Below are 11,505 nucleotides of genomic sequence, written 5' to 3'. Positions count from 1 at the left end.
GATTGAGGTTTTTGAAGTAACAAAGAGGATTGATGAGGGCAGAGTGGTAGATGTGATCTATATGGACTTCAATAAGGCATTTGACAAGGTTCCACATGGGAGACTGGTTAGCAAGGTTAGATCTCATGGAATACAGGAAGAACTAGCCATTTGGATACAGAACTGGCTCAAAGGTAGAAGACAGAGGGTGGTGGTGGAGGGTTGTTTTCAGACTGGAGGCCTGTGACCAGTGGAGTGCCACAAGGATCGGTGCTGGGTCCACTACTTTTCATCATTTATATAAATGATTTGGATGCGAGCATAAGAGGTATCGTTTGTAAGGTATAAGAAAATTGGAGGTGTAGTGGACAGCGAAGAAGGTTACCTCGGATTACAACAGGATCTTGATCAGATGGGCCAATGGGCGAGGAGTGGCAATTGGAGTTTAATTTAGATAAATGCGAGATGTTGTATTTTGGGAAAGCAAATCTTAGCAGGACTTACACACTTAATGGTAAGGTCCTAGGTGTGGTGCTGAACAAAGAGACCTTGGAGTGCAGGTTCATAGCTACTTGAAAGTGGAGTTGCAGGTAGGTAGGATAGTGAAGAAGGTGTTTGGTATGCTTTCCTTTATTGGTCAGAGTATTGATTACAGGCGTTGAGAGGTAATGTTGCAGCTGTACAGGACTTTGGTTAGGCCGCTATTGGAATATTGCGTGCAATTCTGGTCTCCTTCCTATCGGAAAGATGTTGTGGAACTTGAAAGGGTTCAGAAAAGATTTACAAGGATGTTGCCAGGGTCGGAGGATTTGAGCTATAGGGAGAGGTTGAATCGATTAGATTAGATTAGATTCTTTACAGTGTGGAAACAGGCCCTTCAGCCCAACCGACCCTCTGAAGAGTAACCCACCCAGACCCACTTCCCTCGTACTAATGCACCTAACACTACGGGCAATTTAGCATGGCCAATTCACCTGACCTGCACATCTTTGGATTGTGGGAGGAAACCAGAGCACCTGGAGGAAACCCACACAGACACAGGGAGAATATGCAAACTCCACACAGACAGTTACCCAAAGCTGGAATCGAACCTGGGAGCCTGGTGCTGTGAGGCTGCAGTACTAACCACTGAGCCACCGTGCCACCCCAAACAGCTGAGGCTGTTTTCTCTGGAATGTCAGAGGCTGAGGGGTGACCTTACAGAGGTTTATAAAATCATGAGGGGCATGGATTGGGTAAATAGACAAAGTCTTTTCCCTGGGGTGGGATACTCCAGAGCTAGAGGGCATAGGTTTAGTGTGAGAGGGGAAAGATATAAAAGAGACCTACGGGGCAAAATTTTCACACATAAGGTGGTGCGTGTGTGGAATGAGCTGCCAGAGGACGTGGTGGAGGCTGGTACAACTACAACATTTAAGAGGCATTTGGATGGGTATATGAATAGGAATAGTTTGGAGGGATATGGGCCGGGTACTGGCAGGTGGGACTAGATTGGGTTGGGATATCTGGTCAGCATGGACAGGTTGGGCCGAAGGGTCTGTTTCCGTGCTGTCCATCTCTCTGATTGTGTGACTCTAAATAACCTTCCGTGCTGCGAAGGTCAAATGGAGCCCAGGAAGCTCCGAAATGAAGAAGATTAACTACATCTGAGCCAAGGCTGGAGCTTTTAATCTCTCTGATCTTCCTTTTCCCCACCCTCACACTTTGTGACAAAGATTACGATCTATCAGACTGAATTTGTCTCTAATTCCATTGTTTCTGAAGATATTCCAAACTGTGGAACTACTTATTTCCCACCATCTCACTTCCTCCTACACCCAACCTTGATCTTCCCTTCCTTGGATCCTTCCATTCTCCTCATTGTCTTGCCTGCTCCTTTCAAAACTTCATAGGAACACGAGTAGGCTATTCGGCCCCTCGAGCCTGTTCCATGCCTCCTTCATGAGAATCATGGCTGACTGTGGCCTAACTCCATAAACCAGTCTTTGGATTTAATACCATTGCAGATTTAATACTAATGACTGACCCAGCAGCCACTGCCATTTGTGGAAGGAAGGTCCGTGTGTGTGTGTGCGTGTGTGTGCGCGTGTGTAGAAGTGCTTCCTAATGTCTCTCCTGAATGGTCTGGCCCTAATTCTCAGACTCTGCCCCTGGTTCTCCAATCCCCAACCAGTGGGAACAGTTTTTCTTTATCTACCCTGTCGTTTCCTAGTAACCATAACGTGGAGCTGCCAGTGTTGGGCTGGGGTGGATAAGGTCAGAAGAAGTCCCACATCACCAGGTTATAGTCCAACAGGTTTATTTGCTTGTGATTTCAATCAGACTGATAAAGGGGCGACACTCCAAAACCTTGTGATGTCAAATAAACCTGTTGGACTATAACCTGGTGTCGTGGGACTTCTCACCTTTCCCTGGTAATACCTTGAAGACTTTGATCAGGCCACTAGCCTTAACTCCATGGTGCCTTAACTCTACGAGACTTAGAACATAGAAAAATACAGCGCAGTACAGGCCCTTTGGCCCTCGATGTTGCGCCGATCCAAGCCCACCTAACCTACACTAGCCCACTATCCTCCATATGCCTATCCAATGCCCGTTTAAATGCCCATGAAGAGGGAGAGTCCACCACTGCTACTGGCAGGGCATTCCACTTGGGGTGCAGTTAGCTTCAGTAAATTAAATAACTTTTAAGCTGAAGCCTTCCTTAACCGATTTGGTAACTCCAGCACTCTCTGATGTTCTTCTGTCAGGCTAACAGGTTACAATCCAGATCCTGGTTTTTGGCCCAACCAATCCATGTTGGCCTTTACACCCTGAGTCTCTGATCACATCTGTCCAATGACTAACCTTTATGAAATAAGGGAATACTTTGACAAACAGATCAGGAGGCAGAGAGAGAGGAACGGGGTTTGGGGAGTGATTGGGAATTGTGCTTGTGAACAATTAAGTTGCATGGAAATTGTTGGTGAGATCCATGGGGGGAGGGGGTGGGATTTGCTGCACAGGAAAGGGATGGTGGAGGCAGTATTCTGGAGACTAAGAGCAATGCTGTAGTTGAGGATGGTTTATTGCAACCAATACTTTATAACGTGCCTGGTGAAGGTTTCCTAAAGGTAACCCAAGGAAACCTAAACACATAAATAAAAAGTGGGCCATAAAACCAGCACTTCACCGGAGGCTCACTGATGATGTTAACTAGCATGGTGACGAAACGTCTGAAAACAAACCTTCCAGCTCAGCGAACAAACTTACATCCAGTACCTGGTGAAGTTGCCTCTTTACTGACCAACTTACGGACTAGCAATCACACTCCATCTCTAAGCTGTGCCCCACTAGGTCAGTCTGATATGGGTCAAAGAGTCAAAATAAGGAATAGTCCCTTAAAATATGGGTCAGTCAGTCACCCTGCCATCGCCTTGCTCTTCTTACAGTATAACCCATTTCCTTTCTTCTTTTTAAAAATGTATTTAGACAGGTGTGTGAATAGGAAGCATTTAGAGGGATATGGGTCAAATGCAGGAAAATGAAATTACTTCAGATTAGGATACCATGGACGGGTTGGACCGAAAGGTCTGGTTCCGGGCTGTATCACTCTATCCACTTCCTGAAGCTGACCTTGAGTAATTTCTGCTTTAGCTGCAATCAGTGTTGCCAACTCAGGCTGAGTAAGTTCCCACAGGCTCCATCACATGACTTCCTGTCTTCAACATTTCCACCACCACACTTCCATCACTGCTATCCTGACACATGCGTCTTTGACGTACGCCAACCTCCGTTATGACCGATCAACTAATAAACTACCCCCATTTCTCCTGCTAGTTGTTCACAACTGTGCTCCAGGACACTTTTCTTTCAAGTCTGAAGAGTTGGCAATCCTACCCAGGGAACAGCTATGAGCCATCTCCGGGTCACAGTAACCACAGAAATACATCCACTCCACAATGCTGGGGCAGACACTAAATGGAATTTGTTTCAAGTTAACACTGAAAATGTTGTCTAAATCAGGGTATCATGATCCAGATTCCAAATATTCCAGGGTGTGAATCACAAAAAGCCAGCATCCAAACTCAGCAGATAATAGGGAAGGTACACAGAATGTAGGCCTTTATTTCTAAACAAAATAGAATATAAAAACAAGGAGGTTTTATTCAAACTAAACAAGGCACAAGTCAGGTGACAGCTGGAATAGTGTGAGGAGCCTTGGGTCACTAATTTGCAGAAAGATGTACAGGTACTGGAAATAGTCCAGAGATGGTTCACTCAGCAGATCCCAGGGATAGAGGGACTGTCATATGACAAGGACCTGTACTCACCGGAGTTTAGATGAGTGAGAGGTGACTTTATTGAAACACATAAAAGGTTCTTAGGGACCTGACAGAATAAACACAAAGGGGATTTTCCCTTGTAGGAGAGTCTAGGATCAGAGGGCACCATCTCAGAATGAGGGGCCACCCATTTAAGACAGAGAGGGGGATGAATTTCTTACTCAGAATAAAGTGAATCTGTGGAGGGCTGTCGAGGCTGGGTCATCTGGTACATCCGAAGATGAGACAGAGAGATTTTCAATCAGTAAGGGAATCAAGAGTTATGGGGATAAGCCTGCAAAATGGAGTAAAGGATGATCTTATCAGACATGATCTCATTGAATGGTGAAGCAGACTCGATGGGCTGAATGGCCCAATTCTTCTCCCACATCTAATGGCCTCATGGTCTTTTGCTGAGCTACTTGGAGAGTTCTAGTGTTGGGTTAGAACCCCCATGGTGGCTTTGACACGGGGTGGGTGGGGGAGGGAAAGCAGTAACTCAAATTCAAATTTGCACCTCAATCAGAGCGTCCACTCAAACTGCTTCATCCTGGAGCTGCCTGTACAGTGTGAACAGAGCCCTAAATATGGTTGCCTGTAGCAACAGCAGCCTAGCATGCCCAGCCATGGCAACCAGTGTAGCAACAAACAGCAACCAGCCCCATCACTCATCGGTTCATAACTGGAAACCAGGACACCAACTGGAAACCAGTACACCTTCAAAAACTAAGGTTAGGGAACAGTTTTCTGATATTCCAACCCGGAAGGGAGTTTCTACTCTGTTGGGAAATGCTCTCCTGGAAGTTTGCCCTGTTACTGTCAAACCTGTTATCTTTCTTTGAGTGAGAGAGAGAGAGAGAGAGAGAGAGAGAGAGAGAGAGAGAGACACACAGAGAGGGAGAGAGATTATCCATGCCACATTGATATTTGTACCAAGTGACATGCTCCAATACCATTTACAATGCCTGTCAAGTGTTTGTGAAAAAAATTTTTTTAAAAAACTGCCACATATTTTTCCTGCAGAGTGGTTTGCCCATTTGAAAGTTCCTTTCATATTTTTGAAATAGATTTCTTGTCCTCAAGACAGTCATCATCCTCACATTTTTTGGAAGCGATGTTAGGAAGCTCTGTGGAAAAATGCAATCTTATTGTCCAGTCATTTGAACACTGCCTGAAATATTCTGTTTTCCCCTATAGATTTAATCAGCTTTACACTTCAGGGTTTTCTTGTGCAATAATTAGCTAAGTATCAGTCAGGAATTTGTTTTTGGACAATTTTATTTGCTGTATGTTGAAAATATAAAGCAGTAGATCAAGCCAGACAGCTACAAAAGAAAAACCTCTCTCTCTCTCTCCCCATACAATCACCTTCTCAAGACCCCACTCTCCTTTATAGAGTAACAGCAACCATTTAGACGAGAGAGAGAATTCATCTGTCAAAATACAGCCAACCCAGAAAAAAGTCAGAAACTTTTTCTTGGGGGGGGGGGGGGCTTTAAAAACACCAAATGCCACAAGATCCTAAACAATAAAATTGTATTTTTTTTAAAAACCCAACACATTACAAACTGACAGCTTATTTAGCACAGGAGATGGGGGTGTAATTAAACCTTCTAAATGCGAGGGGGTGGGGTGGCTTTGGTAATATACAACTGATGAAAAATACATTCGAGAAAGAGAAAAGGGGAAAAAAATCCAAAATATGATCCTGAGACATCAGTTCAGATGAATAGAAAGTGAGATGTGTGACAGAGGAATTTCTCTTAACATTGCAGTTAATGAGCCTAAATTTATTTTCACAACACGCATATATATTTACATTGATGTCTGACAAGAGCAAAACAGAAACTACTCTTATAAACACACATTCACTGTTTCTCGCCTCCCCGTCTCTACACATCATCTTCTTTAACAGGTAATGAAAAAAAAATCAAGAAGAAAATTTTTCTTTGTTTTCAAAAAAATCAAAACGTCACAGACAGCAAAATTACTCACCAGAGAGACAAGAAAATTCAGGAGTTAAAAAACGGCAAAGAGAGAGGGAGAGTGAGAGATGAGATAAAGGAGAGGAACAGACTGACTGGGGGTGGGGACAGAGGGATAGAGAGAAATAACAGGCAGAGAGAGCGAGAGAGAGAGAGAGAGAGATTCACCAACAGCCGGCACTCTCTACTCCAGCTCAGGGGAGACCTGAGCTACACAGCGGCTTGGAAATGCAGCTCAGACAAAACACTCAGTTCCCCCCCCGACCCACCCGGTGAACGTGGACGATCCGCATTAGCGGCACTGCCCTCAGGGCTGGCTGGCTATGCGACTGGGGAAGACCTCACTGCCCTCAGATCAGACTCTCCTCCCTCTGCGCTGAATGGTCTGCTCGCCTTAGAGCCATCACCCACTTCTTATTCTGAAGCTCAGAGCAGTAATTATAAAATTAAATAGCTCTAGTTTCGATCATCGATTAAAATATTGTGCACAATACAATGTCACATTTTAACCTGGATTCCAACAAGCTGACCCCATTCCTATTTAATTCTAAAGGTCCTGCAGAACTAGCGAATTAAATAGCTCATGTTTGTCTGCCTTTTTTTGTCATTATAAATTCATCTGTTCACATTTATCATTGAAACTGCCACTGTCAACCTAACAGTTTATAATCCAGCTCACTGTGGGTGAAGGTCCTGCAGTGCCTTTACAGTTGGGAGGGTGTAATTGCAGCGTGACTGGTTTACATAGCCACTTTCCATTGGAAAGGATTCCAAATGTACTGGGAGTTCAGAAGCAAATCCTGACTCAATTGCCTACTCACTGCTTGCTCCGCACACCCAGGTTCCGGGCTCACTATGACTTCTCCAGAGTGGACAGGACTTGAACTCAGTACTTTTGAGCCAAAGGTAGGGGCACCACCATCGCAATACAACACTCTATGGTTGTAATTACAGCATGGACACAGACCCTTTGGTCCAACTAGTCCATGCAGACCATGTTCCAAAAATGAACTAGATGCATTTGCCTGTGGTTGACCCATGCCCCTCCAAACCTTCCACTTGAGTGAAAGGGTTCAGAAAAAATTTACAAGGATGTTGCCAGGGTTGGAGGATTTGAGCTATAGGGAGAGGCTGAATAGGCTGGGGCTGTTTTCCCTGGAGCGTCGGAGGCTGAGGGGTGACCTTATAGAGGTTTACAAAATCATGAGGGGCATGGATAAGATAAATAGATAAGGCCTTTTCCCTGGGGTGGGGGAGTCCAGAACTAGAGGGCATAGGTTTATGGTGAGAGGGGAAAAAATTAAAAGGTACCTAAGGGACAACATTTTCATGCAGAGGGTGGTACGTGTATGGAATGAGCTGCCAGAGGAAGTGGTGGAGGCTGGTACAGTTGCAACATTTAAAAGGCATCTGGATGAGTATGTGAATACGAAGGGTTGAGAGGGATATGGGCCAAGTGCTGGCAGGTGGGACTAGATTGAGTTGGGATATCTGGTTGGCATGGACGGGTTGGACCGAAGGGTCCGTTTCCATGCTGTACATCTTTATGACTCCACTCAGGTACTTATCCAGATGTCTTTTAGATGTTGTAACTGTACCCCGCATCCACCACTTCCTCTGGCAATTCACACAATAAAATGTCACAGGAGAAATTTCAGGCTAAAACCTGACTTGTTATCTGAGATGCTTCAGGTAATATTCAGACAGATGACCAAAACCTTATTTGTCAAGAATGTTTTGTTTTGCTCATTCACAGGATGTGGTTGCAACTGGCTGGGCCAACATTTATTGTCCATTAATTGCCCAGAGGACAGTTCAGGGACAACCACATTGCTCTGGGTCCAAAGTCACATGTAGGCCAGACCGAGTAAGGATCGCAGATTTCCTTCCCTAAAGGACCAGGTGAGTCATTCCCCTAATAATCAGCAACAATTTCAAAGTCATCATTAGATACTTAATTCCAGATTTTTATTGAATTTGAACACTACCATCTGCCATTCGGAGCGTTTATGGACCTGGGTCCTGAGAATATCACGGACTGTCTGGATTACCATGAGGTCATCTCCTCACCCACAAATGCATTCGAGGGAGAGATAGAGAAGTTGAGAGGTTCAGGGAGGAATCATATGTCTAAGGGCCTAGGCAACTGACTACCAATAACAAATGGAGGACACTTCAGAAAACGTAGTGTTGGAGGAAAGCAGCACTCCCAGAGTGTTGCAGCTGCAGGATGTTACAAGGACAGAGAGGAGCAAGGATTATAAACATAGATGTAAGACTTCCTAACAGAGACAGGTTGGCCAGCTGCAAGATGACAAACTGCTGCAACTCTCCAGGCTGACTTCCACAGTACCACCCTCCCTATGACCTCTGACCCTACCCTGAGGGACAAAATCATCAATGTTCATAGAACTACAGAGCAGAAGGAGACTATTTGGCCCAACATTTCTGTGCCAGCTCTCCAAATTAGCAAGTCAATTCGTGCCATGCTCATACCTTCTACCTTTAATCCCTGAGATTGTTCCTTCTCTCATAAAAATCCAAATTACTTTTGAGTGCTTTGATTGCACCTGTCCCACTGCACTGTCAGGCAGTGAATTCCAGACCCCAGCCACACATTATGTGAAAAAGCTTTGCCTCTCATCACTTCTACAAATCACTTCAAATTTATGTCCTGCTCTCTTGTTCTCAGTCGCTTCATGAGTGGGAATATTTTGTGCAAACATTTTTGTGTTCCTCCTGATTTGGACAGAATACATCGAATGTTCTTATATTGTCACTGGGTCAAAATTCTGAGACTCTGTCTCTAACACCAGAGACACGTCAAGCATAGAGACTGCAGGGATTCCAATTCAAACCTTACCTGACCCTGTTCTTGAGGGCAATAGGTCTGGAAAGCACATGTCAGCCCTAGCACCATTCATCTGTAACCTGAGAATGAATGATAAACGAATTGTTTTTGCAGTAGTTTTTGTTTCATGGGTAGGGTCAGAAGGGTGTTGATTAGCTCAGTTAGTTTGCAGTGCGGTATGATTTTAACGGTGCAGGTTTAGTTCTTGTACTGACTGAGGTTACCATGGAAGTGCCACCTTTTGACTTGCCCCCTGCGTGTGGCATGGCGATCCACAGGTTCAACACCCCACCCCCCCATCTCATCCTGTCATCTCTGTCCTAATGAGAGAGTGGGACTGTGGTGAATTCAACTATTTCTCTCGTAAATTAAAAGAAAGGCTAGCCTCTATTATATCAAAATGATATAATTTATACATTTTTTGGTACCAATTATTCACATCACTTTATCCCATCCACCAGAGATCTTCACTTGGTTTCCATTCGCCAAAGAGAATGTTGTGATCAACAACTACAAATAACAGATTCCTGCTTGGGTTTAACATTAACTGGGTAATGAACCCGGCCAGGTGTTAGATTTGGAGGTAGGTGAGCTCTCTGGTGACAGTGACCACAATTAGTTATGGAAAGGGATAGGTATAAACCACAGCGCAAGTGTTACAGCTCGGGAAAGGTAATTACAATGCGATTAGGCAAGATTTAGGATGCATAGGATGGGGAAGGAAACTGCAGGGAGTGGGCACAATTGAAATATGGAGCTTATTCAAGAACAGCTACTGCAGATCCTTGATAAATATGTACCGGTCAGGCAGGGAGGATGTTGTCGAGCGCGAGAGCCGTGGTTTACTAAGGAAGTTGAATCTCTTGTCAAGAGGAAGAAGAAGACTTATGTTAGGATGAGGTGTGAAGGCTAAGTTAGGGCGCTTGCGAGTTACAAATTAGCCAGGAAAGACCTAAAGAGAGAGCTAAGAAGAGCCAGGAGGGGACATGAGAAGTCGTTGGCGGATTGGATCAAGGAAAACCCTAAGGTATATCGGGAATAAAAGAATGACTAGAGTAAGGTTAGGACCAGTCAAGGAAAGTGGTGGAAGTGAGAAGTTGTGCATGGAGTCAAAGGAGATAGCGAAAGTGCTAAATGTTTACTTTTCATCAGTATTCATACTAGAAAAAGACAGTGTTGTCGAGGAGAATACTGAGAAACAGGCTACTAGACTCGATGGGATTAAGGTTCACAAGGAGGGGGTGTTAGCAATTCTGGAAAGTGGGATGGGATTTATCCTAGGATTCTCTAGGATGCCAGGGAGGAGATTGCCAAGCCTTTGACTTTGATCTTTATGTCATCATTGTCTACAGGAATACTGCCAGAAGACTGGAGGATAGCAAATGCTGTTCCCTTGTTCAAAAAGGGGAGTAGAGACAACCCTGGTAGATTAGATTAGATTACTTACAGTGTGGAAACAGGCCCTTCGGCCCAACAAGTCCACACCGATCCGCCGAAGCGCAACCCACCCATACCCTTACACTTACCCCTTACCTAACACTACAGGCAATTTAGCATGGCCAATTCACCTAACCTGCACATCTTTGGACTGTGGGAGGAAACCGGAGCACCCGGAGGAAACCCACGCAGACACGGGGAGAATGTGCAAACTCCACACAGTCAGTCGCCTGAGGCGGGAATTGATCCCGGGTCTCTGACACTGTGAGGCAGCAGTGCTAACCACTGTGCCACCGTGCCGCCCACTGGTAATTACAGACCAGTGAACCTTACTTCAGTTGTGGGTAAAGTGTTGGAAAGGGTTATAAGAGATAGGATTTATAATCACCTAGAAAGGAATAATTTGATTAGGTATAGTCAACACGGTTTTGTGAAGGGTAGGTTGTGCCTCACAAACCTTATTGAGTTCTTTGAAAAAGTGACCAAACAGGTAGATGAGGGTAAAGCGGTTGATGTGGTGTATATATAAAGTTAAAAGAGAAGAAGTATAACATAGCAAAGATAAGTGGGAAAATTGAGGACTGGGAAGCTTTTAAAGAACAACAGAGGATTACTAAGAAGGAAATACGCAGAGGAAAAAAGAGGTACGAAGGTAAACTGGCCAATAATATAAAGGAGGATAGTAAAAGCATTTTTAAGTATGTGCAAGGCAAAAAAAGATGGTTAGGACTAAAATTGGGCCCTTGAAGACAGAAACAGGGGAATATATTACGGGGAACAAAGAAATGGCAGAAGAATTGAATTGGTACTTCAGATCTGTGTTCACTGGGGAAGACACAAGCAATCCCCCTGAGGTAACAGTGGCTGAAGGACCTGAACATAAGGGAATTTATATTTGCCAGGATTTGGTGTTGGAGAAACTGTTAGGTCTGAAGGTTGATAAGTCCCC

General features: G+C 44.5%; 1 protein-coding gene across 2 annotated transcripts in view; it reads right to left on the bottom strand.

Moving 5' to 3' along the window:
- The window catches only part of raly (RALY heterogeneous nuclear ribonucleoprotein), a 126,163-nt gene extending 119,713 nt beyond the window's left edge, over window positions 1-6,450 (bottom strand). The window contains exon 1 of one of the 2 annotated variants that reach the window (XM_043710875.1): window positions 6,279-6,450. The gene's annotated coding sequence lies outside the window, so the exon portion shown is untranslated. The remainder of the gene's footprint in view (window positions 1-6,278) is intronic. The other variant, XM_043710874.1, reaches the window with a different exon arrangement.
- Between the last annotated feature and the right edge of the window lie 5,055 nt (window positions 6,451-11,505).

This window comes from Chiloscyllium plagiosum, chromosome 20 (genome assembly GCF_004010195.1).
Source record: "Chiloscyllium plagiosum isolate BGI_BamShark_2017 chromosome 20, ASM401019v2, whole genome shotgun sequence".
In the NCBI taxonomy this organism is placed as follows: Eukaryota; Metazoa; Chordata; class Chondrichthyes; order Orectolobiformes; family Hemiscylliidae; genus Chiloscyllium; species Chiloscyllium plagiosum.
Note: the sequence above shows the minus strand (reverse complement) of the source record. Positions and strands in the feature narration are given on the sequence as shown.